This window comes from Anopheles moucheti, chromosome 3, assembly GCF_943734755.1.
Source record: "Anopheles moucheti chromosome 3, idAnoMoucSN_F20_07, whole genome shotgun sequence".
Lineage (NCBI taxonomy): Eukaryota > Metazoa > Arthropoda > Insecta > Diptera > Culicidae > Anopheles > Anopheles moucheti.
In genome coordinates, this window is record NC_069141.1 from 45,458,576 (window position 1) to 45,485,363 (window position 26,788).

The following is a 26,788-nucleotide window of genomic DNA, read 5'->3' on the forward strand; positions in this document are numbered from 1 at the left end:
TAAAGACGGAAAACACAAACAAGTATTTACATATTCATTTTAAAACTGATTGGAAAATAAATCGGTTCACTAAATTATGATCCTCTTAACATTGGTTATTTATCTTATTCATACGATTGTTTCAATTATCTCTCAAATAACTTTTCCTGAGTATTATTGTGATGAGTAGTTTATGCTTAGAATGCTTAGTAGCTTAGTAGTAGTTTACGGAAAGAATTGCTATAATTGTTGTACGATGTATTTGCCACACGCCTGTATCAGTATGAATTTCTCGAAAATCACTCATGTAGATATTGGGTGTCTCGACATCTGTTAACATTACTAGAAATTTTTATAAGTATTTTGCTTATAATTCCTCTGGCAAGAAACATTTTATAATAACAATCATTTTTGTGGTTCGTTATGTTACATTAGCCGTACGCAAAATAACGTACAACAATGCACGGTTTACAATTTTGACCATCAAACGATACAAATTCAACCATACTCTGAATGTTTGTTCCCCCCCCCCACCACAAATGGGCGGTCCAAAGACGAGCGGCCCTTATTTATTGCCGTTTCCGCTTTATGTACCATGTTTCGCGTTAAATTCTATGCTTGCTCCTGTTGGCTTATGTACTCGGGGCAACATTATGTGTCGACATTCGACAGTGTTCGGTCGATTTTTGTACGCGCATCGCCAGAAAAACAGATCGTACACCGTATCAATATTTGATGTGTGTGTGTGTGAGTGGATTTTTTTTACATCGAAGTGATAACAAATTCTTCGTGAAATTGATTTCTAACGGAAAGCTATATTCTCTCTGCTGTTAGTGTTGTATAGCATCCGAATATTAAAATGTGAAATTATAATTAAGCTTAACATGTGTAACGGCTGCTAGTAAACTATTGGAATTTGTTTTGTGAAAATTGTGTGTGAATTGCATAATAGATAAAACATAGGATCCAAGTGTGCTAAGTGTGGCGATGTGCAATGTGTCCATAATTCCTTTCCAAAAATGTGAATATCCAATTGGTGGTGAAAGCAGTAATAATGCAAGAAGAATCCGTTACTAAGCAGTGGATCGTCCTTCCGAAACATTATAAGTGATAAGCGATAAGAGTTTTTTTTGTTGTTGCTGCCGACAGATTACACAATACGAACACCTTGACACCTTAGGAATGAAAATGAGTCAGCTGGGAACAGTTTATGCCACCAAACGGAGGCGCCGAAATGGCAAAAGGTATTTAAGTTAAAAAATTGAATGAAACATCTAATTATTAGTATGAGTGTGTAGTCACTATTCAACATTTCAAGTTACCAAATATTTATTTAATCCATAAGTTTAATCCATAAACGACTTTAAATTAAAAACATCGATTGGAGTTTTTTGCAGTTTTATTGCAATAAATCATAACTTCTTGTTGCGTCAAATCGCAAGTTTCTAGTTCCCGTGCCTTTTTTTGCGCAGGTGCAAGTAAAAAAGTGTTATCGCCATGGCGATGATGAACTTTCTGCTGCAACCCTGATTCGCTGTACCTAAGCAAACCATACAATTATTGCTGGTCCGAATGTTTGCCCTATTTTAGGCAACAATTTTCGAAGCTGCAAAATTGACGATCATTTATGCAAATTTCCACTGCAACCGTAATGACTGCCGGGGCTTTTGTGTGTGTATTTTTTTGTTGCTTCTTCTGTTTTTGTTGTATCGAAGATGTACGGATGAAACGATTCTTGGAATAAGCTAAGTTGCGTTTTTTGCAAACATTTGCGCCACTGTTGGTAATTCCGGTTTCTTAGTAAATGGACAACTTACTCGAAAGCACGTCGCACAAAAACGCGTCTAAAAAATGGAAGAATGCGTTTTTGACAATGAGACCGATATTTGACCGTGTTTTTCGATGTTGTGTTAATCAACGTAAATGTGCACCACGGCTGTGTGGAATTTTCTTTTATATTATCCATATTTTATAAAGGATACAACGCATTGTCAAACTCATTGTAGACCTGTTTTACTGATGCTGAGTAGCAAACACTGCACTGGTTAAAAACTACCCATATTGAAACGAGTCCTTGTTCCAGTTTGCCAACCTTTCGACCTGTACGTTTGATCCTTCTAAGGTAAATGCAATATTGCCAGCGATCGTGGATGACAAAACGTTCAAAAACAATGCCTGACCAGCTACAAAAAAGTACAATTTTAATGATAGTGCAATGACGCAATAATGATAACGTCGTAGAGGTCAATTGCGTATTTAGCAATCATTCTTTAAACTGTAACTGAGATCACAAGTACAACTTATTCATCTGTAAGCTTACTTTTTTTTTATCGCTTTGGCCCTACAACTGTTGTACAACCTTTTTGAGATCTGTCTTTGATAATCATGGATATCTGTGATTTGAATGGTTGCATGGTGAATGAACAGGTAAACTGCGCATTTTCCATGCCTGTCCAACTAGCATGCAATCCATGCAATCGCTATTTTAACTCATTCTTTTGTAGAACTGTGCAGGACCGATCATTACAAAATCTCTCTTTCTTTTCCGAATTATGGTCGAGTAAGTCGTTGCGACTTACTAGACCATAGCAGTCATAACCTGGTTATTAGATGTGCCATTTTCCGATTTAATATCCTCTATTTGTCAAATAGGAACCGCGAGGAAGACAAATCATACGATTAACATAAACATTAAATTCAGTTTCATTTATTTGAAACATTTAGCATCATTTTTTCAATACAAATCAATGTTTAAATTAAATAGTTTTTTTTTAATCTTCTTGTCCTATTTTTTATTATTGTCCATGGTTAATGACCCATTAAACTTCAATTGGTCATGTGGTGGCAATAGTCTAAAAACCGGTGCCGTAACGTGCTTGACCCCTGGATCAATTAATTTTTATATATTACATCTGGCCAGTTTACGCACTCTGCAGCGTGCAGCAGTACAAATGGGATTATTATAAAATTTCAATTTTTGGTTAACCTTAGCCATGCATTTTTCGCCTAGGAGATCTTTCGGCGCCATCTTAGAATATTTAGCAGCGAATAGGGTGCTAGGGTGATGGCATAATTGTTTGTAGTCAAAGTCTCTAGCAAAAAGGCTAGCTTAAGTTTCTGTCATCATGATCATGGCAACCGATGAACAAAGGGGATCTTTTGAAAATCGAAATTTCACGCCTAGCAGGCGGAGAATTGCTTTTCGTGACCTTTATCACAATTCACTCACTTTTTCTTGGTGTCCAACGGCTCGAAAATGGCGAAAGTTTTCATTAAGCCTGATGTTAAGATATATACTGAAGCTTAAATCACAGTGCATCTCGGTTTTTGGGATATTCAGAAATTCTTGCATTGGAGAAGAACAACTACACTGGGCATCAAAACATTAATGCTATATCACGCCGGAGCGCCATTTAGTATCCCAAATCGTACCGAACGATGGCTGATGGAAAACACAACCTTTATGTTGAGCGATTTGTGGTCCTCTAGCAAGCTCTTTACGCTAATTTACTTATTCGACGATACTACCGCTTCATAGTCAGTCGCCAGAGGGGCGAACACATCAACGTTATCACAACATCTCAATTTTTATATGGATCACCTTTACGAGCTCCGGTATTTATTTTATAACACTACCAGAGCCTGGCGAGTCTAATTTGCTGTTCGCTAATGAGTTCTTGGTACAGATCGCACACCTCGTCATTGCGGCGGCTCCTTCGCATTCAATCCATACCAGTGGTCCAAATTGAAACGTGTTAATATAGTCGTTTCCGTAAAATTTAGCCTATTTGTCTATGTCAGTCAGTTGCCAGTCAGGCTCTAAGTCTAAGTGAAGTGAGTCATTAACCATGCGCCTTGTAGATAGTAGTATGATGCTGTAGCTTATTAAATGTACGTTGCTTTTCTTAAGACTTGTACGATCTTATATACAGTAATTAATACTCTGCTTCAAGGATCTGAAGCAAACCGCTTCACCAGTTTAGTTTCACTTGTATTCCATTCGATGAACTTCACTTCTGTATTATAATGTTGTTCCATTGTAGCTGTATTCTAAATTTGCCGTTAACAAAACCGTTATTAAAACAGATTTCCTTCTTGACCTTTACGATAAGTTTCGTTTCTCAACCTCGGTGAACTGGAGCCAAACGTCAATTACGCGATTCGCGGATATCTTCACATCTAATGAACACAAAATAAACAGTACATTGGCTTGCAGCAAAACTTATCAATAGTTGGTTTTGTTGGTGTTTTTTTCTGCTGGTAGATGTGAAATCACACTCGCCGCTTACCATTCTTCAACTCCCGCAATGTCCGCAATCCCCGGGGGTGGCGTTCGTTCGTTCGTTCGTATCGAACGTGGTCGAGCGATTAATAATAGATGATAAATTACAAGTGCACATAAACCCATACCATTTGTGCGCGAGGATGTTTGCCGAAACTCGTCAAAACAGAAAGAAGCCAACAACAAAAAAGGCACCGTTTATTTTTCGCAACTGATCGTTTACGATATCAGGAAGCAAGTTCCGTGCCAAGCAGCAAGGTGAAGGTAAACTCTTGGGGTGTCGGCTTTGGCGACGTGTTTAGCACCATATACTTTCCACCGACCAATCATCAGACGAAGGCTTGCGTCTGACGCTGTGTCTAGAGTGTGCTTTATCAGGATGCGCCTTTCCCAGTGCAGCAGTGTGTTGCACATTTATTGTTGTGCTTTCCGTATCGATCGGATTTTAAATCCTTTGACCCTTTCGGTTGCGACTTTTGCCTTACCGCTGCGCTGGTCATTTTCTGAGTTTAGTAAGATAGTCCATCTTACGCCCACTCATTGCTTCGAGCGTAGATTGGTGCTCGTAATAGGAAGCACATTGTGCCCTTGTGCGCAATTAAAAGAACTGAAAGTATTTGTATAGAAAGGTGGCAGATGGGAATTTCCTGCAATGTGAGGTAAATAAGATTTAAAATACACTACATCTATTCTTCGCTGGAATTCGCTGCAAAATTACTCAATCGAAAGGGCTTTCTTGAATGTTACCAAAACACTCAGTGTTTAATGGTTTCCTTCTTCAACCGTTAAAATATAGCACCTATTTAAACGGAACTCAGCATACCGGCAGGTCCCTGTTGTTATCCATTAACTGCTGTTGCAGGGCAACACTTTGCCCGGCCAGAATGCCGGTAATGCACCCTCTCTCAGCCACGTTAGTTTGTCAGATGCTTCTTTATTATGCTTACCTTTAGGGCCCCTCAATTGATCGATCGATAACCGGTTATGGGGCGGTTTAGTTGTTGTGTCTGAGATTTTCTCCCCTGTTTTTATATTCTTCCCGCCGGGTGCGCGAACACAAGTGCAACGCAGCAGAAATGTTGCGATCATGTGTGCGCTGTGTGTCCTTCTGGCGAAAACGGTAGGTGTTGGTTTTGGCTGTGGGAAAAGTAAATACTAAATTGAAAACTCAATTTATAATATCTCATTCGTTCGAATAATATGCGCCCCGTAACAGGTTAATCATGACTGCATTTGCGTAATATTTCATAGTGATATAATATTTTCAATGCAATCAATTCATTTGTTCCCTTTTAAATCGTTACCATGTGATCGAGCGAGCGAGGAAAAGGGATGTGAGAGTGGTACGATGTACCAATTACCACAATAAACATGGGGTTTGATGTGATGGGGATTTTTTTTATTCAATTCAAATAGTTCGGTTTGTTTTGCATTATGGTATTTCGCATTACCGTGACACAACGAACGATTGTGATATGCTTTACGGTGGAGAATGTTTTAAAACTTAAACAGTATAATGTTTTCTTACAGTATAATGCTGTTCTTAATCATAAATGAAAAATTTTATCCAAAGTCTTACATGGAATCCTAAACTTTCATTTTATTATCGTCGCTTCCCTAATGGTAAATATTTGTAACTTTAAGAAATGGTTATGATGTTGAAGAGAATTTTTAGAAGTAACAAATTTTATATTATCGAATAACTCAAATAACTGTGTAGCTGAACAAACCGATTTGAGCTTATCATAAAAAAATCGAATAATTCAGGTATTTAAGGTATCATCAAGCCAAACTGGACGTAATTTGGCTATAACCAAAAAGTTTCCAAAAAAAAATTTTAATTAAAAAAATATATATATACATATCGAGAAAGTGTGAAACTATGATTTAGAAATGGAGAATTTAATGATAAAGATAAGGGGGTATTTCGGAGCGTCGGAAAAGATTGGAGAATGGATTCCAGTCAAACGTACTAGTAATCATATTCAAAGTACAATATCACGCCAATATAATATATTGAGAATGTTATGGAAACATAATAAAGCCAGATATTCCGAAAAAAAAGAGCCAGATAAAGAAGATATTCCGCAAAATACCGGCTATCTAAAGAAGATAGTCGCAAAAGTGATCTACATTTTTCAAACCTATGTATGATGTTGTGGTTAATAATTGATCGTGAATGTGGGAAACTTCGTACTTTTGCGACTGTCTTTCTGTTTGGTACTGTTTATTGTTATTATTATTGTTATTATTAATATTTATTAATCGTCCGCCAAAGACGTCTTCACGAGGACGCCAAAGACGTCTTCAAAAACAACATGACTTGTTTTTAACATTTATTTGAGACTTGGTAAGAAGAGCGTAACACTTCTTTAAACGAGGACAAAAACTTTTTAAAATCGAGTTTATTCGAGTGATCATGGCTCTGCAAATAAGGATTGTCAATGGTTCTTAAAGGTGGTCCTGCTATAAAAGTAGGATGATGTTTTTGCCGCCGATGCTCCAGTGTTCCCAGGCCTAATAGTTGACACCGCACATTGTAGGTTGGTAACAAGGTAACTATTCTCTTGTCCGTCGCGTTGCACTTCTGATTCGTATAATTGATTCTATAACACTTGATTTGCCTAATGCTTTGCGTCCTATCAACATATCAACATATTAGTTATAATTGGTGTAGTATAATATTGAAGAATATTGCACCTGATTACATGGCAGAGTCGTTCAATCTCATCGTCTAAAGCAGAGACTTGCTTCGACATACTCTGGCTGATCCAAATGTGATAATAAAGCATAACTTATAGCATTTCTGTACAAAATCCTATTAGGACCGTAATACTAGATTAGCTACGTAATAAAAGTCGGCATTGCAATGATGGAGAGATAAGTCCTTTTTCCTATTTCCTTTCGCTTAGATTGGGCTTTCCTTTTTTATTAGAATAGCATAAGTCTAGTAACATTAGTTTAAGTTGAGCCCCTGTTCTTCGTTTAACCTGATGAGACAAACAAATAAATTGAAATTGAAATTTGTTCATCACATGATTAGGCTAAACAAATTTAAGATAAATAAATCATATTCGAGTAACTTTAGAGACTCTAAGGCACTCTAAATCTCATACTACACTAAAACCTTATTAAAACCTTGCTCTAGCCCCAATAAAAAAGTGGCACAAAGCGTATATCAATTAAGACATTAAAAAAGATGGCTTTATGTCATTAATCAAATTTCGGTATGTGGCTATTTACAGTAATGGTTTTCGAATATCTAAATCAAGATATGTGTTGTAGAGGTATAGATGAAGTAAATGAAGGATGTTGTATGCATTTTAATGCTGTACAAAAATTAACAAGAAAAAAACCAAGAAAAATCAAAACAAAATATTGCCGTTGGATTAAAAATGTTATGATTTACTCAGCAGATTTCAAGGGGCGGCCCGGTGGCATGATGTCTTCACCGTTCTTCCGGATCAATCCCCCGTAGCAAGGACTGTCCGGCTAAGTGGTAAAATAAGTCTAGTAGGCCAGGCATGACCTAGTAGATTGTTACACCAACAAGCCTTTCCTTACTAAAATTGCTTAAATTAAATAGTTCAATAAGCGTATAGAACTTCGGGCCAGTGGAGATTTGCACTCAGGCCGAGGATGATGTTAACTGGTGCATGAACCGGTCGCATAAACTAGCAATCTTCAAAAAGGTCTCAGAATACTCCAAGATGAACGACCAGCAGTAGCCGCACATTACCTCTACTTATAACCTATATTATCGCGTTATTATATCAGTATATTATAACAAGAAATTTAAACATCTTTTACCGAATATCGAGATGGAATGCAGCTATCATTTACAGCTAATTGTGTATTATAGTAGCATAAGATAGGCAGATACAACGCTGTTTATCATCCAAAAGCAAAATTAAACTTTAATGTCTTGCTTTCTGTTCTACTTGTCGATTGTAGTTGAACTACACAACAAGTGTTAAAACAATTTGTTATTTAGCTTCACAGACACTATCGCTTGTACCAGTCTGCACCCCGCCGCAATAAATATGTCTCGTGCAGCATGTTCACCGGCAGCAGCAGTACGAATAAAAACGGCAACGAAAACTACCGAAACAAAAATTTCTTCTCCCTCAAAACAAACCGAGCCGATCGGTGCACCATCTCTCCACCGATCACACTACACCTTTTGGGATTTTTTGCATTTGTTTGTAAGCTTCATTCTCGCATTGCATCAACTCGGACGACTATCAGAACCCTGGAGCGCCGCATCGATACGCTTGTGCTAACAATATATAAATATATTTCCGTTGTTGCTCTTGTTCGTTGCCTTCAATTTTTGCGGCGAATAATTTGCAAACCGATAGACGGACGGGTAACTCATGCACGAGCTCTGCGCACATGCAGGCGTGCTGTGGCCAATGTAACATGCATGTGGCCTGTTGGATAAAAATTTTAATATTCGCCTCTTAGGATACCTCACGCGCCGGGGAGCTAGAGCAGCTCGCACACCACACACCGCAAGCATATTGCGATCTCGCGTGTACCCATGACAAGTCAAATTTTATGCTCTGCCTTGATTTCGTCGTTCACTGTGGAACGCGCGCGGATTTCGGTACGATGCGGGGATGATGCGAAAATCCCAATTTCTGTTGCAAAAGTTTTACTACTGGAATAAAATGTTACTAAACACAAACCCGTTTATCATGAGCTCCGGGATATCGTGGAGCAATAATGGGGGATGTTGTTTGTTTAATTTCTTCCCACTTTCTTCCCACCCCTTCCGGTAAAGGGGGTAAAGGGAAGCTGAGGCACGGGGAGAAACGGGGTTGTTCTTGCTTCTGGGCCGCGCAGCAATGAACATGATCGAGCCATCGCTCGGTACGATCGTGTAGCTCCCAGTGTCTGCAGGTACGTTCCGTGGGTTCCATGGCCCGAGCGTGCATCATCAACACCGTGTTCGGATTCGGGATTCTGGATTCCTAGGTGGACGATTCATTATAATTTGTTTATTTGTTCTTGGTGGCATTGTATTTTTTGCTGTTTTAGCTACCTTTTCGTCCTTTCGCGTCCCGCTGCAAGTTGCAACCGGGGTTGATTGTTTCGTTAACATAAATTAAACCACTACTGTGCAGCAACACTGGCCGATGGCAACCCCACACCGCGCGACGGAATGCTGCATTAGTTAGGCAAACATCGTAACGTTTTTTTTTGTTTGCTCTCATTTGTTTCTTGTTTGGTAGGCCATCAATTCGATTGGTCCGCAGCGCAATGCTAATCTAGTTGCATTTATTGTTACAGTTTTGTTACATTACTAATATCCTAACTACACAAACACAACAACATATTGATTTACATTATTCATTTTAATAATTTCTCTCTCTGTCGCGGTTTCATGTGTCTTTATTATACATGCAATAAACCAGATAAATTAAATAATCTAATACCTTAACTTTGCGTTTATTCTTTTCGCATATTTATATATTTATATATTGCTCCGGTTGGGAAGGTGCATCAAGGTAGTTAAAGTTTTCAATGGTCGCCGACGAAGGGAATTCATTTTTTTTTATTCAACGCTAACAATAGTAAACGCAAGCGGCATATGATGCACGCGATCCTCTGAAACGAAACGATGAGTGTATATGATTGTACGTGTGCATGATTCAGGACAGGGCCACAGCACTAAGATGCTCGGTGCTTTTAAGTAGCTACCGATAGTGGCGTGCTTGGGGGCTCAGCTTTTGCATGCATTTTTGCCTAGAACAATAGCGATCGTAAGAGAAGTTGATCAATGCTGGAATAAAATGTTTGCAACGGCAAATATGAGAACGAGTGTGCTAACTGTGGCAGATGTTGGTTTGGAAAAGTTTGAAATAACTAATAATAAGACGTATTGGCGTGTCGTGACGTGTCTGGGAAGGAAGGTTTTTTTTTGCGCACTTTCAAACTTATTTGGATGCTTCTAATTCATTTTCGTGGAGAAACTTCCTAAGTTCTACACCAATTTGGTCATTTTCTACGATTGCATCATTATTCATATCGCATTCTATAACACATCATCAAATACTTATCGTTGGGAAGGTCGTTAAATTGTCAACTCACTTTATTTGAACATTTCATCTAATTGGTTTCTTCGCGAAAAATGGGTTTCTTTTTGTTATTATCATTATCATCATCATGTCAGATTCTTTTTGGCATTTGACTCTTCTGTATCTTAAGGCTTCTAGCTACAATACTTATAACAAATGACTATAATGTATGCGTATGGCATTTAGAACCAAAGTGGCAGATTTTCTACTCTCAAAAAAGACTTTTTTTTTTTTTTTATTTATTCAGAGACGGCCAGGCCGTATTGCTTACAACTAAGAGTAACTTAATCTATTGTACAATTCACATTCGTTTGAAGACATTTCCTTCTCCAAACGGTGGTCAAAAAAGACTTATGTTCCATAGAAATAGTATGAGACATTGAGATAAAACGGTCGCAGTGATAATAATGTAAATTTAATCATTCGCACAACATATGTTCCAAAACACATCTCATCGTAGTTGAAATACGGTGCCAAAAACAGATCTGCTTGTAGTTATTTAGTCATTAGTGATTTGTTATACCAACTCTATGCCAGCAACTTACGAATCCTGTTATGATGGTAGCATCCTGTTATGACTCTTTTGCAACGATATTACTGTCAACAGACAAATTTGATAACGTTTTTTTTGTTAATTAGTAAGAGCTACTACGAATACTGTCCAACAACAGTATTACATCGTGAAATCTATCGCATCTTCTGAACATTCCGCTTTTATAATATATTCTTCGTTCTGAAGAACGATCAAATTATCGACAAGGATGATGACCTTTGCTATGTAGACCTTTGTTTGTAAGTTGAACCTCAGATAGTCACCCAGGAGGAGCGCCAGAAGGTGCTGGAGTATATATTCTTTCCAGGGTCTTGAAAGATTATGAGATCTACTTGACCCTGAACACTATCTATAAGCATGAGGTCCGCACTCCTTCAAGGAAATAATAATTAACAACTAATATTACATTATATTTCCGAAGTAGGCCCTTGTGTGTCTTAGGAATAACGAAAAGGAAAATGTAATTACCTTCAAGAATTGCGACGAATCGGATCATGGTTTAAAAAGTGTTATCCCGACTCTGCTGCTTTCATAAGCAGGTGTCACGCAAAAGATTTGATGAACTTTTAAATAGTCCTGTACCCGCGCGTCGTGCCATGAAATCACCGTATAAGTTTTTTGACCATTTCAACGATACGTTTCGATACGATTATGTGCTCTTATCTTAATTCTAGTTTAGATACTGAATTAACATACCCTCATATTAAATGATAACGAAGGAAAAGGATTGCATTGAGTAGGAACGGAAGGATGCTAGTGAAGAGTGAAAGTTGATGCAGTGGTACAGACTGTTGAATTGACAAAGCTACTTACAAACGAATCATTTGAGTCGTACGGGAAAGGAACATGTAGGGGGATAAGTGAAAGAAGTGAGCGCGCATCAGTAATAATTATTTCCAAATCACTAATAAACATAGCCTACATTCGACACTATGTACACCTATGTACACTGTGTACAAACATTTGGCATCAAACATCGTATGGATGCAATGAGAGCCCAGAAGTGTCGGAAACCAATTCCCGCGAAATCCCATCCAAGTCGTGGATGACAAGGACATAACTGGATGAAGTGCAGGAAATAATTACTGCGGAAGGGTATTGCAGCAGGGCACGAGAGAAAATAGAAGTTTTCCAAGCGCCCAAATCTAAGAAGATTATGCAAATTCAAGGAGAGAATATATCGAATGTGATTGAAGAGGCGAACTTTTATCGATATCTTAAGATCGAAAAAAAATTATAAGTTTGACCTCTAAAGCGACTTTCATTCGAATCCATTTCGAGTTTTTACTGCATATGTAATTGACGTTTAGTAAAACACTCATATACCTGTCACGACAGTCCCCATTTGACTATCCTTAAATTACCTTTGATTTAACAGAACGTTTATACTTTCAAGTGGAGCACTGTTACGTGTGTATTATCTTTTAAGGATTCCTTTTAAGGAAGGAAACATTTATCATGCTGAGTTACCGATCGTCGGATAACGGTGTTCAACCAAAGTATTCTTCTGCTGAAGATCATGCGAATGGAATGTTGATTTCCAGTGTTAAATAGTACATACATAGTGCATACATAGTGCACTTCAGTTGAAACCGTGCGTACTATCATGTGACAATTGCAGAGGCAATGAAACAAATTAGTGGTGTACTAGCGTGATTATTTGCTTTATTAAAATTCTCGTTTATCTTGTGGTTTATCCTAAACCTTAATTCAGTCCAAGAATTCTGTTGCACCAGTCTACCCATTATTTACCCGGGGTCTTTCTGGTACACGTTTCAACACGATCATTCCATCTCAATTTGGACCTACCGAACCTCTGCTCTGTCCATGTGGAATACCGAATACGACTATACGGGCTGGGTCGTCCGGTGACACTCTCATTACGTTACCAACCCACCGGAACATGTCGAGTCTTCTATGTAGTTCTATCTAGTCTCAGTTCCGTTCGTCGCGACAGGTGTGCTGAGTAGAGTAGTTTACACTGACTGTAGAAAGACCGGTTGGCAGCCAACACTCTAGCGCGTAAGAGTCAGCATCTTTGTTGTTGTCGGTGCTGGCCTTTGACCCAAAATAGGTGAAAATGAATTTAAAAATTGTTTAGCTTTATTTAAAGTAAACTAAGTCATGTTAATGGGGCAATTACAGTAATGAGATATAGTATAGGAAATCAAGTACATCAAATATTTGTCCATATATGCTTGTATTGTTTGGTGTGTTTGGGAAATATTTTAGAACAATCATCAGCATTGTCCATTGATGAGCAAAGTGTGTCGTGCTGTTGTTATGATTAATCATTAAATGACAACAACTTGAGCATGCGAACCATTTCCGAATAATGGATCCGTAACTACACCTTGGGGACACGGTACAAGTAGAAGCGGATGCCGTTCATTTCTAATGTTTCCTTTTTAAATCGAAGTCACGTGAGTCAAACAATCGACGGTAAGGTGAAACAGCCCATCCTCGAGGTTCGTTTTGCGTCATTTCACTTTTCATTGTTCACCACTGTTAACGTATGTTACATGCCCTGACCGCAAAGCTACTGGGCGTCCATAGCGACCTCCTCACCAAGGAGCATTGCGAGTATCTATCGACCTATCTAACTTTAATGGGTATCATTTTCCGCCTATTGATATGTAGACGTTCAATTGTCTGAGCACTTTTGTTGTTTTTAGCGATTGATACAAACCAATTGAATCGCGTCCCTTTCGGTGCCGGTACGATTTAGTTGATATCAAATGATCGGTGGTTTCAACATCCGTCAAGGATATGGCTTGCTGTTTTCGATTCTGTTTCCCTTTTCGATGATGCGGAACAATCGCCCCCTTTGGTTACATTCGTTCTATTACCTTTTGTTACCTACGGTCACCTGATTAGGTCCTGGGAGTAAAATTTCCCCGTCGTCCTGTAAACCACAAAGCAAAACAAACCCAAAAAAGCACAAAAAATACCAAACATAACGTTCTGTGGCGGGGCCACATTACTGCCGATGTGAATCGAGCCAGGCTCGAAACATATGCTTCTGTGGCGGTGCGAGGAGTTTCGGTCCTAGCAACAGTGTTTTGAACGCCCTTTCTGAGTGCCGGTGAAGTCGACGCGCGACTGCGGAACTGCGTCAGGCGGCCGGTGTGAGTTATTAAATACGCGCGTGACTCATAACCTTTGTTTTGTGCGTTTCACTGGTATCTGTGGTATCTTGCCCCCTAGTATGGGCGGTGGTTTTGAAGGTGTAACCATTCTGGGCAGATACTTTCCACTGGCTGTTTTCGGTTCCCCTCGGCATTGTGAAATAGAGGAAATGTATGTGACGCACAGTATTCCCGAGATCACTAAAGGATAAGCACGGGAGGGATCCGCTGAAGGACGCGTGTTCTATGGACCTTCAACAAAGCAGAACAGAACAAAACAGAAAAAAAACACGCAGTCAGGGTATAGCCGCGAGCCCTTGCCGGTAAGCTTTTGCCCAGTTTTCCATTGTTTTTCCCTAATCATGGTTTCATAGCAATAAAAATACACGCAAATAGTGCAATATCCTTTTCGGAAGACTTCACCCTCCCGCACACCGGTTGCAACCGGTTGTAAGGTTCAAGTTCTAAATGAATATTAGATCCGGGGCACAGGATAAGATATGGGCCGGTGGACACGAACGCGTTAACGAGGTGAAGCAAAAAGGAGTGCTCTGCAGCCGGGGGGTGTGCAGGTCCCGTACGTACCCGTCGGCAGGTCGGACTAGTGTTAGAAAAATCGTTCTTCTACCGAGCACAGGTAAGCCCCCGTAAGCCATTTCCCTTCGCATGAAGAAAGTTATCCTTACGGGTCAGTCACCCCATCCGTCGACCCCGTCGTCCGTGCGCGAAAGAGAATGGCAGGAAATAAATTAAGTAAACGCCATCGCGTCGTCCCGTGCATAACGGAACCGACAGCAAGAGATCCCCTCAGCTTTGCCCAGTGTTCCATTCCAGTGAACCGGATGTTCGGTCGGGAATCGAGGGAAACACACACCAGTCTCATTATACAAATGGAACTCCACCAGCTGACGAGAGTGGTCAATAACGATCTGCAAAATTGCCCCTCGGTTCCGACACATTCGACACGTCAAAAGGTGCAGTTCCCGTGCTGATCTCAAAACTACACAACCGGCACATGGGTGCTTACTGTCGAAAGAATCCTGCTCTACACTTTTGCACCTATGCACAAGCCAGCGCTGCAACACATAGGCACACAAATATATGTTACATCTCACCTCTGCAAAAGGTAAATGCATTAAACCGAGCCACGATCGCCAACCATCATCTGGCTGATTTGTCGGATATTCTCAGCATCTTTGACCCTCGAGATTCCACGCGGTTTGGGTTTGGGATGCGTTGAATGGGGGCGGAATGGTTGAAACATATGTTATTAATTGATTTTTAACAGACATAAATATGCTGCCATCAAAAGGATATCATATTTTCATCGCTGAACATGTTGCCCGCTGCTACATGTTAAACGGCTGGCGATCATACACGTAGCGTAACGTGAGCGCTTGTTCGTTTGTTTTCTTCGCCACAGTTGGGCGTTTTTTTTTTGTTTGGTTGTGTGTTTGTATCTTCGTCCCCCCCGTTTTTATTGATTCAACGACTAATTATACGTTGTTGCGTGTGTGTGATAATCGGCCATTAGAATGCAGTTCGTGATTCGCGAAAGTTATTTATTGATGTATTGATTAGCGCACGACCCGTGTGGGGGATAAAATATCCTGTACGATCAGCTCAATTTTACGAGTGGGACGGACATAATTTAACGGACGGATGACAAGCGTCATGGGTTCACTTCTGCCGTGTTTTATTGGGCATGCAAACGGGTAGCATCATCTTTGAATGTGTAACGTCAGGCGGAGCGTCCTTATGTTAGTTTTGTACATTGAAGGACCGATCGGTTTTACGCGTATAGTGAATGGATGTAGTGTATGGACTATTACAATGACAATGTAACGTAATGAAAGGATATGCAACCGTAATCGTTAACTTGTTCTTCTGCAGGTAACCCCCTGATATCGAGTACCTACCGCTTACAAAAATATTCCTTTCAATAGGCAAACGAGCATTTGCGGCCCTATAACTCACTATTTTTGTTGATTTCAATCAGGGGTCTCCAAACTTTTCAGTCCATAGATCTCATAGGTTGAATCTACCGTAGTTGGGGGCCACTTACACATTAACTTGCCGGCCATTTACACAGAGGCTGTCGAGAGGCATGCGACCCGCGGACCGTAGTTTGGAGACACATGATCTAGATGGATTACAAAGGTTCATGTCATTTGCATTCAGATATCGTCCCCTTAGTACATAATGGGTTCATGACCTTAGAACTGAGAATTGGTTGGTTGATTATAGAACTTAAGAAACGTTGAAACATTGAAGCTTCTTCCGTCTCTGATAGTAATCTGGATAACTACAAACCGTAATCCTGAACAGTTTCAAACGAAGCCTAGCCTATCCTAAATTAGCAGAGTAGATTTGCATAGCTTTATTTTGTTTATTTACTTTCTCATTGCAGAGCCTTATGTTGATAAAGATTTTATATTTTTGTATGAAACTTTTATCGTATTACGAATTTTATTATTACGAGTTACGAGTTACGACCATCTATGGTACGATATGAAACACCGCATGTAATTTCTTGTGTTAATACCACTGAAAAACACGTACAATGTTTGCAAAACACACGATCGTTCATACTTTCTGTTCAAAACCAACCGATCAAAACACAAAACTTATACCATGCCATTGCAATAATATGCATCAGGGCTTTTTTCTCTTCCTCCTCTTTTCCTCCGGGTGATCCTCTTCACCGAACCGAACGTTGGTTCGGAACATAGCGAAGCGGCAGCTGCGTGAGGTGCCGTTCTACTGTAATAATTATCTTTTCAGTCATTTATTGTACAGAAGACGACGGGTTGATATCTGGAAAGCTGGTGCGCCCTGCCAGCACCGGCGAATGTGGGTCTCGATGCGTTTCAATGAACATTTGCCGAGCGGAGGAAAGGCTGTTGCTGTGCCCTCGATTGCAGACATTTGTCTGATCGAACGTCACTACGACAAGGCCAAAAAGGAGAAAATAATGCACATGCTGTGGCTGCCAAATTTTACGGCTGGCTGTGTAGTTTGTACGGAAGGTTAATTTCGACTAGAATGCAGAAATGGATGCAAAATGATGACCGGAGCCGGTTCCTTCCTATTGGCTTCCTATCGGCATCGTATAAACGCCCTTATGGCGGTGTGCGGTAATAATACACAAACCAACGACATATTTTCCTTATGCTGTCCTGTAGCAAATCCATCTAGTGCTAGCGAAAGCGGCTGTATAGTGCTTCATATCGTGACGTTATAACACTGCCTGCTCGATCACGATCACGTGGACGATCTTGTACAGCAAAGTGATGGCCATTTACACCTGCTCAGTGTTTTGCACAATTAAAGTTCTAATGAAATGCAGGTGCCACCGGTATCATGGACCAATATGTACGAGGCAAACACAGTGTGTCTGTGCGAAGCGAAATAAAGGATAACGGCCTAAAAGGCTACACAAACTTCTAGAAGGATAATGATAGCAGCTTCTTGCCACTGTTCGGTAAGTTATCAAGTGCACAACAGCGAAATGTAGCTGCAGTTCGTGCGCAATTGCAGTTTCTCAATTAAGCGGCTCAGTTTCAACAATGAAAGCTGTAGCTTGTGCAGCTTCGCCCCATGCACCGTCAGGCCATCAGGCAGGTCATTGTGCACTTGCGCACAGTTCGTTTATGAATTAAACATTTCACCCCTTTAACCACACGAGCATAACGAATGCTTAAAGTAAATTAAATATATGTGCTCGCTTTTTTCCACATTTCCACGAACGTCCCACGTTCAATGCTGCTTGATTGGCGTTGGTATATTCGTTTGTTTGGTGCTGGGATGCCTTTGAGAAGTGCAAAACAGTATGGCGTGGACATTTAATCATAAAAATATGCCAAAAGCTTAGTGCGGCGGCACCTTAGCTTTGCCACGCTAATGATTTTAAGATAATTGCCAATGGTTTGCGCTAGCCCGGGGTTTCGTTATGGGAATGAGTTGCCTTTCTTCCAAGTAATTAATTTCAAACCGTGCGGAAAAGTAACTGACGGCAGGGGCGCGGACAACAGTTGCGGAATATTTACCCATATTAACGAGTTTTGAAACAAACGAATTTTATTATTGTGTTTAAAATATTAGTAAGAAAGCCTACAAATGTGTAATGTTTCACCCTTCAGCGGGAGTTCGCTGCATAGCATCTGCTTATCTTATCGTCTGGCGCAACCTGATGCATTAATTTTTGCCCCGCAGCTTTCGGAGGTTGCACATGGAAGCGATTTGACCTTAACAAAGTGCTATCTTGTTCGCGAATTGAGTGAGAATTTGTGGAATTTCGATTGATCTGTCACCATTTAAAATGCTCTGCTGCAAAAACACTCTCGACCGCTCCCGTGCATATGTTTTGCATACATAAACGGCAGCGACGCTAAATCAAAAAGCTTAAAAGAGACCTAACCCCTCAGCCCTTTTTGGCAATTAAATTTAAATAAACCACTTCCACTGCCGGATCCTGCTGCTGCTGCTACTGCTGCAACTGTGGTGGATGCTGCTTTTGGCTTATGATTAATTCAACACCTCCACCTGGAAATGCTATCCCGGCTGTCGTCTTCTGAATTACACACGGAACGGAAACTTCTCGCGGAACCCGAGCGCATTCGAAGGCGTTCGTAGTCCGTTTGGTTTAATTTTTACTTGCTACCACATTCTACCACTGTCCGTCCGATTCGTGGACGGGTTCGATTGCAATCCGATAAAATCCCACCTTCCCGTTTGCACCGGGGACAGTGCCGCTAGGGCACGGGCATGGGTGGTGCACGTGTTTCTGTGCCTTCATCTGCACGGTGACATGGATATAGGTTTGCTTTCTGGGACTTCTGTTTCATTTGGTTGACCTGTCGCCCGATTACGGGTAGTAAGAAATGGGACTGCAAGTTTGTTTTGCCATTAGTCTTAATAAAAGGTGAAGATTTCTTGTATTTGATTCTGTTCCGCTACCCCTGGAACATACGGCAAAACCTTGTCTCTGTGTCGAGCAGCAACGGAGGCACCCTCTCTCACAGTGTGTAAAAGCGCGTCGGTCACGATACAAAATTTCCGACATTCGCTCGTTTTATGGATGTAAAATTAACTCCTTTTTTAATAAATTTTCTTCTTCTGCTTTGAAGAGACTGTAATTGTCAGTGTTTGGGGTTTTAATTCATTCGTACGGAATACTAACTATTTTCTCTAATTAAGCATTATTAACAATAAAAACCCAAAATCATAGACGTGCGTACATGATATGCGGTTTACAATAGATTTAAATACCAATCACAATTCACACAACCATTCTGACGCACATGCCAAATAACCGATGCACACAGTGCACGATCATTGACTGTCTGTACGGCTTTCAACGGTTTTGCATTGAACCGAACGGCTCCTAACCTTTATGCTCCCTTTTGAGTTGATAATTACTCTCATACATCTGTTCTACACGAAGGTGACACCGGTGCTGCTAACCACGATCGCCATCAGCTTACCGGCGGAAAGCGTTCGTTCTACAGTCGTCACATAATGGGGACACCTTATCCAAAAGAAATACACCCACACACACACACACACACGCAGAACAACAACAAAACCACAGTCAAGCTAAAGGAATTAAATCGTTCGTTCACGCGTTGGAACGATTTAACACCTTCAGCCAGCACATACTTTGGTTGCGCTGATTTCGCTGTATATCAGTGCAGTCAATCCAAGAACGGCACACGAAACAGCCGAAAATCAGGCAAAAACAAAAAGGCCTGCAACAACAACACTTTAAAAAAAAAGCACGATTCTACAAGTGGCTTGTGTTTATATTTACCTTTCCACAGCATCAAGGCAACTCCGAAAGAAGGCATCACCAAAAGCAACCCTTCCAAGCGACACCGCGAACGACTGAACGCTGAGCTGGATCTGCTCGCCTCGCTGCTACCATTCGAGCAGAACATATTGAGCAAACTGGACCGATTAAGCATTCTGCGGCTGTCGGTCAGCTACCTGAGGATTAAAAGCTATTTCCAAGGTAAGATTGTTTGTAAAGCAAATGCAACACCGTTACTAATGCTCTGTATTGATAACCTAACAAGAAGGGTTAAGGGTTTCTGCAGTGCGGTAGTATGTAGTGTACCATTATGCATCAGTTGTAAATCAAATTTACGTATCTACGATCTCCCAGTTTAATACCTATCCTAAATTGGCATTCATGTGAAAAAATTGCGTCGGGAATAGGGGTTCGTTTGTGCATGTGTATGATTTGTAAATTTGAGCAGCTAAAGGAGTTCCGCTTTTGTTATCAATGTATATGACCTAAAAAACAGTACCACGTTAAGTGAACCATGACACCATCTCGGACCGTGCGGTCTCATTTTTAGAAAGACTTTATTTAAATAAAAAAAATGAGGTATTCAGGTTAGATACAAATCCTCATTTGGGATTATTATGATGATTATTTAGTGCAGTATACAATTTTTGATAATTTTGTAACGGGTTCCACGCTGTTTTTTTAATATTATTTCAATAAACATTTCAGCTTCGATGTTCGTTTTAGTTATTAGTTTAGGTGTTTTGATAAGAGTTGTCCAGGGAAAAATTGATATAAAAAAATCAGCAATATGAGTCTAAGCTTAACCCTATTCAATGCTGTAATCTAGCCCTTATGCTAATCTTAATCTGCCCAATTTATCGTTATGCAGCTCATTATATATTAAAATCAATGTTTAGCTATTCTATTAGAGATAAGGTGCCATTTTTTTTAATAGTAATAAGGAATTTACCTTGTGACATGGGAATGTGGGTGAGGATATTCTCTTTAATGTTATATCAGGTCATCAATTGGAGTTCATTGTGTTCCTAGAGTTGTAATTCAAAAGTTAGTTTCGTTAGATATTGTCGGATAATGTTTATCTTACAGTCTTCGCGAATTGAATGCGTCCTATGGCATGGTGAGACATTTAGTATGGCTTTGAAAGACTTTTGTTAGCATTTTTGGACTTTGCCTCTTGGAAGTTTTGGCACAATTTATCTCCACTGGGGAAGCATATGTTCAGATAGGTCTTATCAAAGCAGTGAAGAACATTTGTTTGTTTTTTTTATGTTCCATTAGGATTTCATGTAAATAAAATAATAATCATTTTGATCTTTAGGTGCTGTATAAATGCAATTCTCTTATCTCTCATAATTCCTAGGTATTTAACATTATTCTTCCACGGTTAATGTGAAACACATTGAACCGACTGATGTTTGTTAGACAGCAATCATTGCTTCGGTGTCTGCTTTGTGAGACTGCATCTCCGGATATCCGGATCTTTGGCATGACAATTCTGGTTTTCTTTGACTATTATTGACGTATCAGAAACTAATCTTCAAGCTTATAATCACTACATTTTTAAATTACCAATATTTCATTAGGATTAGGATTATTTAGTTTGTTCTAAAGTAAATTTGAAAACTCGTGACCACTATATATTACTGCTTGAAATAAAAGCGAATAACTTCAAGGAAAATAGCTTTATAGAAAAGATAGATGATTTTATAGGTTTGGAACAACTTATTTGAAAAAACGTTTTCACTGATGAAATGATTAATTTCCTAAGCTTTTAAGTTATTGAAACCATTCATGTTTTTAATGTACTATGTGCTTATTTCTTGCAGTTGTGATGCACAAAGAAAAGGGCGAAAATGGACTGGTGCCTCACTCTGCTTCCGACGAAAGCTATCGCGCACGAGATTTTACCTCCTACGATCACAGTTTCATTGTCGACAGCGATATGTTTTTACAGGTATGTATCACAGACGATCACTTTCGTTCCATCCTAACGATCCTCCAGCGATATGTTGTTTTGCATGAAGAAATAAAATTAGTTTTCTAATAACATTTTTACATCGTCAAAGTACACGTCTTAAAATAACATCACTAAAGCAACGGAAAATGGCTACAAAAGGTCAAAATATAAGACATTTCACAATTAATCATTAGCTGAGTCTCAATGCACAAATCGGTATCTGTTTGGCGCATCCGTAGAAAGTTTGTCCCATGGCTTCATTCATGTGAGTGGATGGAGTGGTTCATTCAAGCGCCAAACTAGAGAAACTGGAGATGCTGACCATCATAATTATGATAGCAGTCGGAGGAAGACTTGCGGCGGACCAGCCAGCTAACCCGTTCGCACCATCCGACAGTACCGCTTCCGGCGAAGGCGAGTTAACTCTTCGTACTGTAATTAAAGAAATATCAGCCCAATGCAAAAGGGGAATAGTGAAGAAACATGTGGTGATGCCACATTATAATGCTTCACACAGTATCTTGCCGACTTCTGAGTAATCGTTATTTAATAGCACATTTGATTGGAAACTCATTTCTACCAAAGCGTTAACAGCCAAGGCGAAGGTAAAGCTCCTTCATTTATAAAATTCCGCGATTTTGTGTAAACACACGCGCACTCACGTTGCTAAATGATGGAATGGTTTCTTATGTTGTTTTTTCTGTTTTGTTTTATTGTGCAACTGCAACTGTTTTCGAAGTTAGGGATGAATTCTTAAATGGTTTATCCTGTACATTATATCTAGCGAAATGTTATTGATTGGTAACATTGATGGTTTCAAAACAACAAATATGGACATATTTGTCAACACTCCGCACTTTAGTGCAACTAATATCATGCAACAGAAACATTGGAAAAGAATTCTATATATACCTTTTGCTGAAAATACGGCATTGCCGTCATAATAGAAGTTAAATAAAAATATATCTTTTGCCGAAAAAAATAACAGAAGTTGAATCTTCGTATTGAATAATAGAATTGTGTTTGTTTTTACCCTCTTTCTAGGCATTGAACGGATTTATTATGATTCTTACTTGTGAGGGGGAAGTATTTTTCGCAACACACACCATTGAAAGCTATCTTGGATTTCATCAGGTAATTTAACGAAAGAAAATCTTCATTTCATAGTCCTTAATTACATTGAGATGTCGGACATTCCATTGACCGTATTTAATTTGCTCTTCACACTCAGTCTGATATCATACACCAATCCGTATACGAGCTGGTACATTCAGAAGATCGCGAGGAGCTGCAGAAGCAACTGCTGTGGAACTCCTTTCTACCGGCCGATCTCTCCGGCATTCAACTCTCCGAAGCACTGGTACCGGAAAAGGACAAACTGTTGGAACGAAGCTTTACCGTCCGGTTTCGCTGTCTGCTCGACAATACTTCCGGCTTTTTGGTACGCATTACTCCTTTCCAATGCTGTAAAGATAGTTTTTTTCTCTCTAATGGTTTAAACTTCAAATCCACAATATTCAGCGCTTGGACATACGAGGACGAGTGAAGATATTACACGGACAGAATAAAAAGAACGAGGAGCCACCATTGGCGTTGTTTGCATTCTGCACACCGTTTGGACCACCTAGTCTGCTCGAGATTCCACCCAAGGAGAATATGTTTAAATCGAAACATAAGCTAGACTTTTCGCTTGTGTCCATGGATCACAAGTATGAATCAAGCAAACTGATGATATTGTGGAGATCGGCATCCAAAGCTATCCTGAACGCTTTACTTTTTCAGAGGCAAAAACACACTCGGCTATTCGGATTCGGAACTAGCAAACATGGGTGGATACGATCTGGTGCACTATGATGATTTGGCGTACGTGGCAAGTGCTCATCAGGAATGTGAGTGTGCTGCAGTGTAGCGTTCGATACGGGCGGGTTTTACGTGGCATTATTTTAACATTTCAGTGCTGAAAACAGGAGCCTCCGGTATGATTGCGTATCGCTATCAGAAGAAGGACGGTGCTTGGCAGTGGCTGCAAACAAGCTCTAGGTTGGTGTATAAAAACTCCAAGCCCGACTTCGTTATCTGCACCCACCGTCAGCTGATGGAGGAGGAAGGTCGAGATCTGCTAGGCAAGCGGACGATGGATTTTAAAGTATGTTCGTTTTGGCCATGATGAGTTCATTACTGTATGTTAAATCTACTCTTTTCCCGGGGCACATTAACACGTGCGATAGGTAAGCTATCTGGATGCGGGCATCTCTTCGACCTACTTTGAATCGGATCAGCTGATCGTTAGCTCTAACAACAGCAGTGCACCAAGCTCACCGACGACCTCCCAACAACGTGCCAACCGGCGTTATAAAACACAGCTGCGCGATTTTCTCTCCACCTGTCGCCATAAGCGTAAACTGCCCAACCAATGCGCCGCCGAACAGGTACGAGCACACGAAAACAAGCGAGATGTACGGTGTGTGTCAATTCACGAATGCTTAAAAGGCCAGACCATGATAATTGATATCCTCTTTCAAGTCACTCGAAAGAGCCATTTTTGATCATTTTGTCACGTAATGTACATGATACGTTATGGAAGTAAGCTTATATTAATCGATTGTTCACGTAGAAACAGTGACGGAAGCGTGTTTGCTAATCTATTAAACTCTGCTACACAAAAAAAACTTATTATTCTATCGCATCCCACAGGTTTCTCCCAGTGTCTCAGTCGTGGATTACATCCCTGGTGGACCGCCCGGTACGGCGGCAGCGGCTGCTGCAGTGGCTGCGGCTGCCTATTCGAACAGCATCAACAGCGTTTATTCGCCGGCAGCCCATTTCCCCGGTTCGGCACCGGACAACGTGTACATGGCCGGTCCGGTTCACTCGTCGAACTTTTACCCGATGCCCGATAATCTTTTCCACCAGTATCGGCTGCAAGGTGTAAGTGGCTACTATCCCGAGTATCATACCAGCACTAGTGCATCCACCTTTGTTCCTACTAACGGGCTTATTCCGTACGACAGTTATGGAATCACTAAAGAGGACACCATGCGGTGGCATGAGGGGACAAAGAGTTACGGTGTTGGCAGCGAGTCGGGCCAATCGCACCCGGCCAGTAACGAATCGTCACAGCAACCGGAAACGCCCGGTGGTGGATGTGGCTCGGGCGAAGCCACCTATCTTGTCAGTGGGTTTGCCGCTGCTCCCGGAGCCGACCCGCGATCCCCTCATGTCCCCAAAGGCTCGTGCCAGCAGGGCAAAAGTGTTTCCCCGCACTCATCCGAGGAGCTGGTCGATCCTTGCTGTACCGTCGATGGTAACGCCACACCGACCAAAGATACGATCGATCGTCACGCTCACCATGGCAACCAGTCACAGCATCATGGAGCGCAAAACTCACAGCAACACCATCATCATCCCGGTACTCACCATCAGCCAGCGCACCACCACCATACTCACCACCATCATCAGCAACAAACTTCACACCATCACGCAGTGCAGCACCATACGGATATGCAGCAGCTCCATGCGCATGTGCATCACCATTCGCATCCATCGCACCGCCTGCGGAACGGTGATGGATCGGAGGAACACAAACTGGGTAGCGCAAAGTCATCGGCATCGTCGTCGCCGAGCCGTCACAGCGAACCACAGCGCCAGACCGTTCTCATGTGGGGTACGTCCTATACTAACAGCGGCAACGGTGATCCCCATGCTAGCAGTAGCAATGGTTCACCGTCTTACGATTATATGGATTCTGCGGGTAACTTTAATCTTGTAAACCTGCCAAAATCCGGCTCCATTAGTAGTAATGAATTGAATAGTAACGCTAACTCTATCAACACGAGTGCCACCACGGGCGAACCGACACATCATCTTCCCGACCCATCTACTAACAATCCCAACCAAGCGCATCCCGTTACTTGCGAGCCGGCTGCGCAAACGCCCAGCGAAACGATCCTGGAACCGATCGATAATAATTCCCGCGGGATCGCCAAAACGATCCCGACCCACATCGCGCTTACTAAATCGAAAACCCTGCAGTCTGCCGATTCCACCGGTGAAACAAACGCTTACAGCGGCAAACAATCCAAAGTCTATGTTAATCATTCTAACCGACAACAACAATCGACACAACTGCAGCACGTTGCTGAGCCACTCACGGATGGAACAGCGACTGTCGTTTCGATGGATCCGACCAACGCTATTCCTGCTTCTGCCGATACTAAATGGTATTGCACAGATGATGCATAACACTCACTCGCGCTGTAGATCTAGAGTACTAATTATCGTTTTGCCACTAACGCATGCAGCCCGCGCAACTAATACTGCCGGTGTGGTGTTGATCCCTTTTGCGACATTGCGTGCGGGATGCTTGATTCCGCAGATTTCCACTTGAACATGGTCAGCTATCATGGGTCACTCTATAAACCAATGCACCCCATCGTCCTATAATGAAATAGTGTACTCGATCGCACCACTAGCAAAGAGAGATAGAGTGCTCTACTAACTACTTTATAAGGTACGGACCAATTGTTGTGTGTAGTATTTGTTTGCACTTCTATATGGTTATGTAGTTTAACACGGTCTTAATAAGCTTAAAATCTTTACTTTGTTTAGTATTATTTTTCCTTCTTTCGCTAATTCTCTTATCATATTTTTATATTCTTCTATTCTTTCTTTTTCTGGTAAGCTATTTTGAGATCCAATGATTAGGTGTACTGCAAAATGTTATGCCTTTTGTAGTATTTTTTTTAACATTACATAGTGAGACGTTTTAAATGATCGTGTTGTTTGAATTTCATATGTTCTGAGTGTTGGACAACGTTGTTAGGACAATGTTAGGATTTTACCAGTTTGGTATCTACCCTATCAGTAAACCATTACTAATTATTATGATATGGAAATGGCACGCACATGGCCGTGTGTTTTGTTCTTGTGTTGTGTATATTATGGTCAAGTGTTCAAGCTGAACTATTTATTTGGTGATAACCAGTGTCAAG

At 40.8% G+C, this 26,788-nt stretch overlaps 1 pseudogene; it reads left to right on the forward strand.

The window, feature by feature from the left end:
• Positions 1-1,164: 1,164 nt before the first annotated feature.
• On the forward strand, positions 1,165-26,039 carry LOC128303445 (uncharacterized; annotated as a pseudogene).
• Positions 26,040-26,788: the final 749 nt, after the last annotated feature.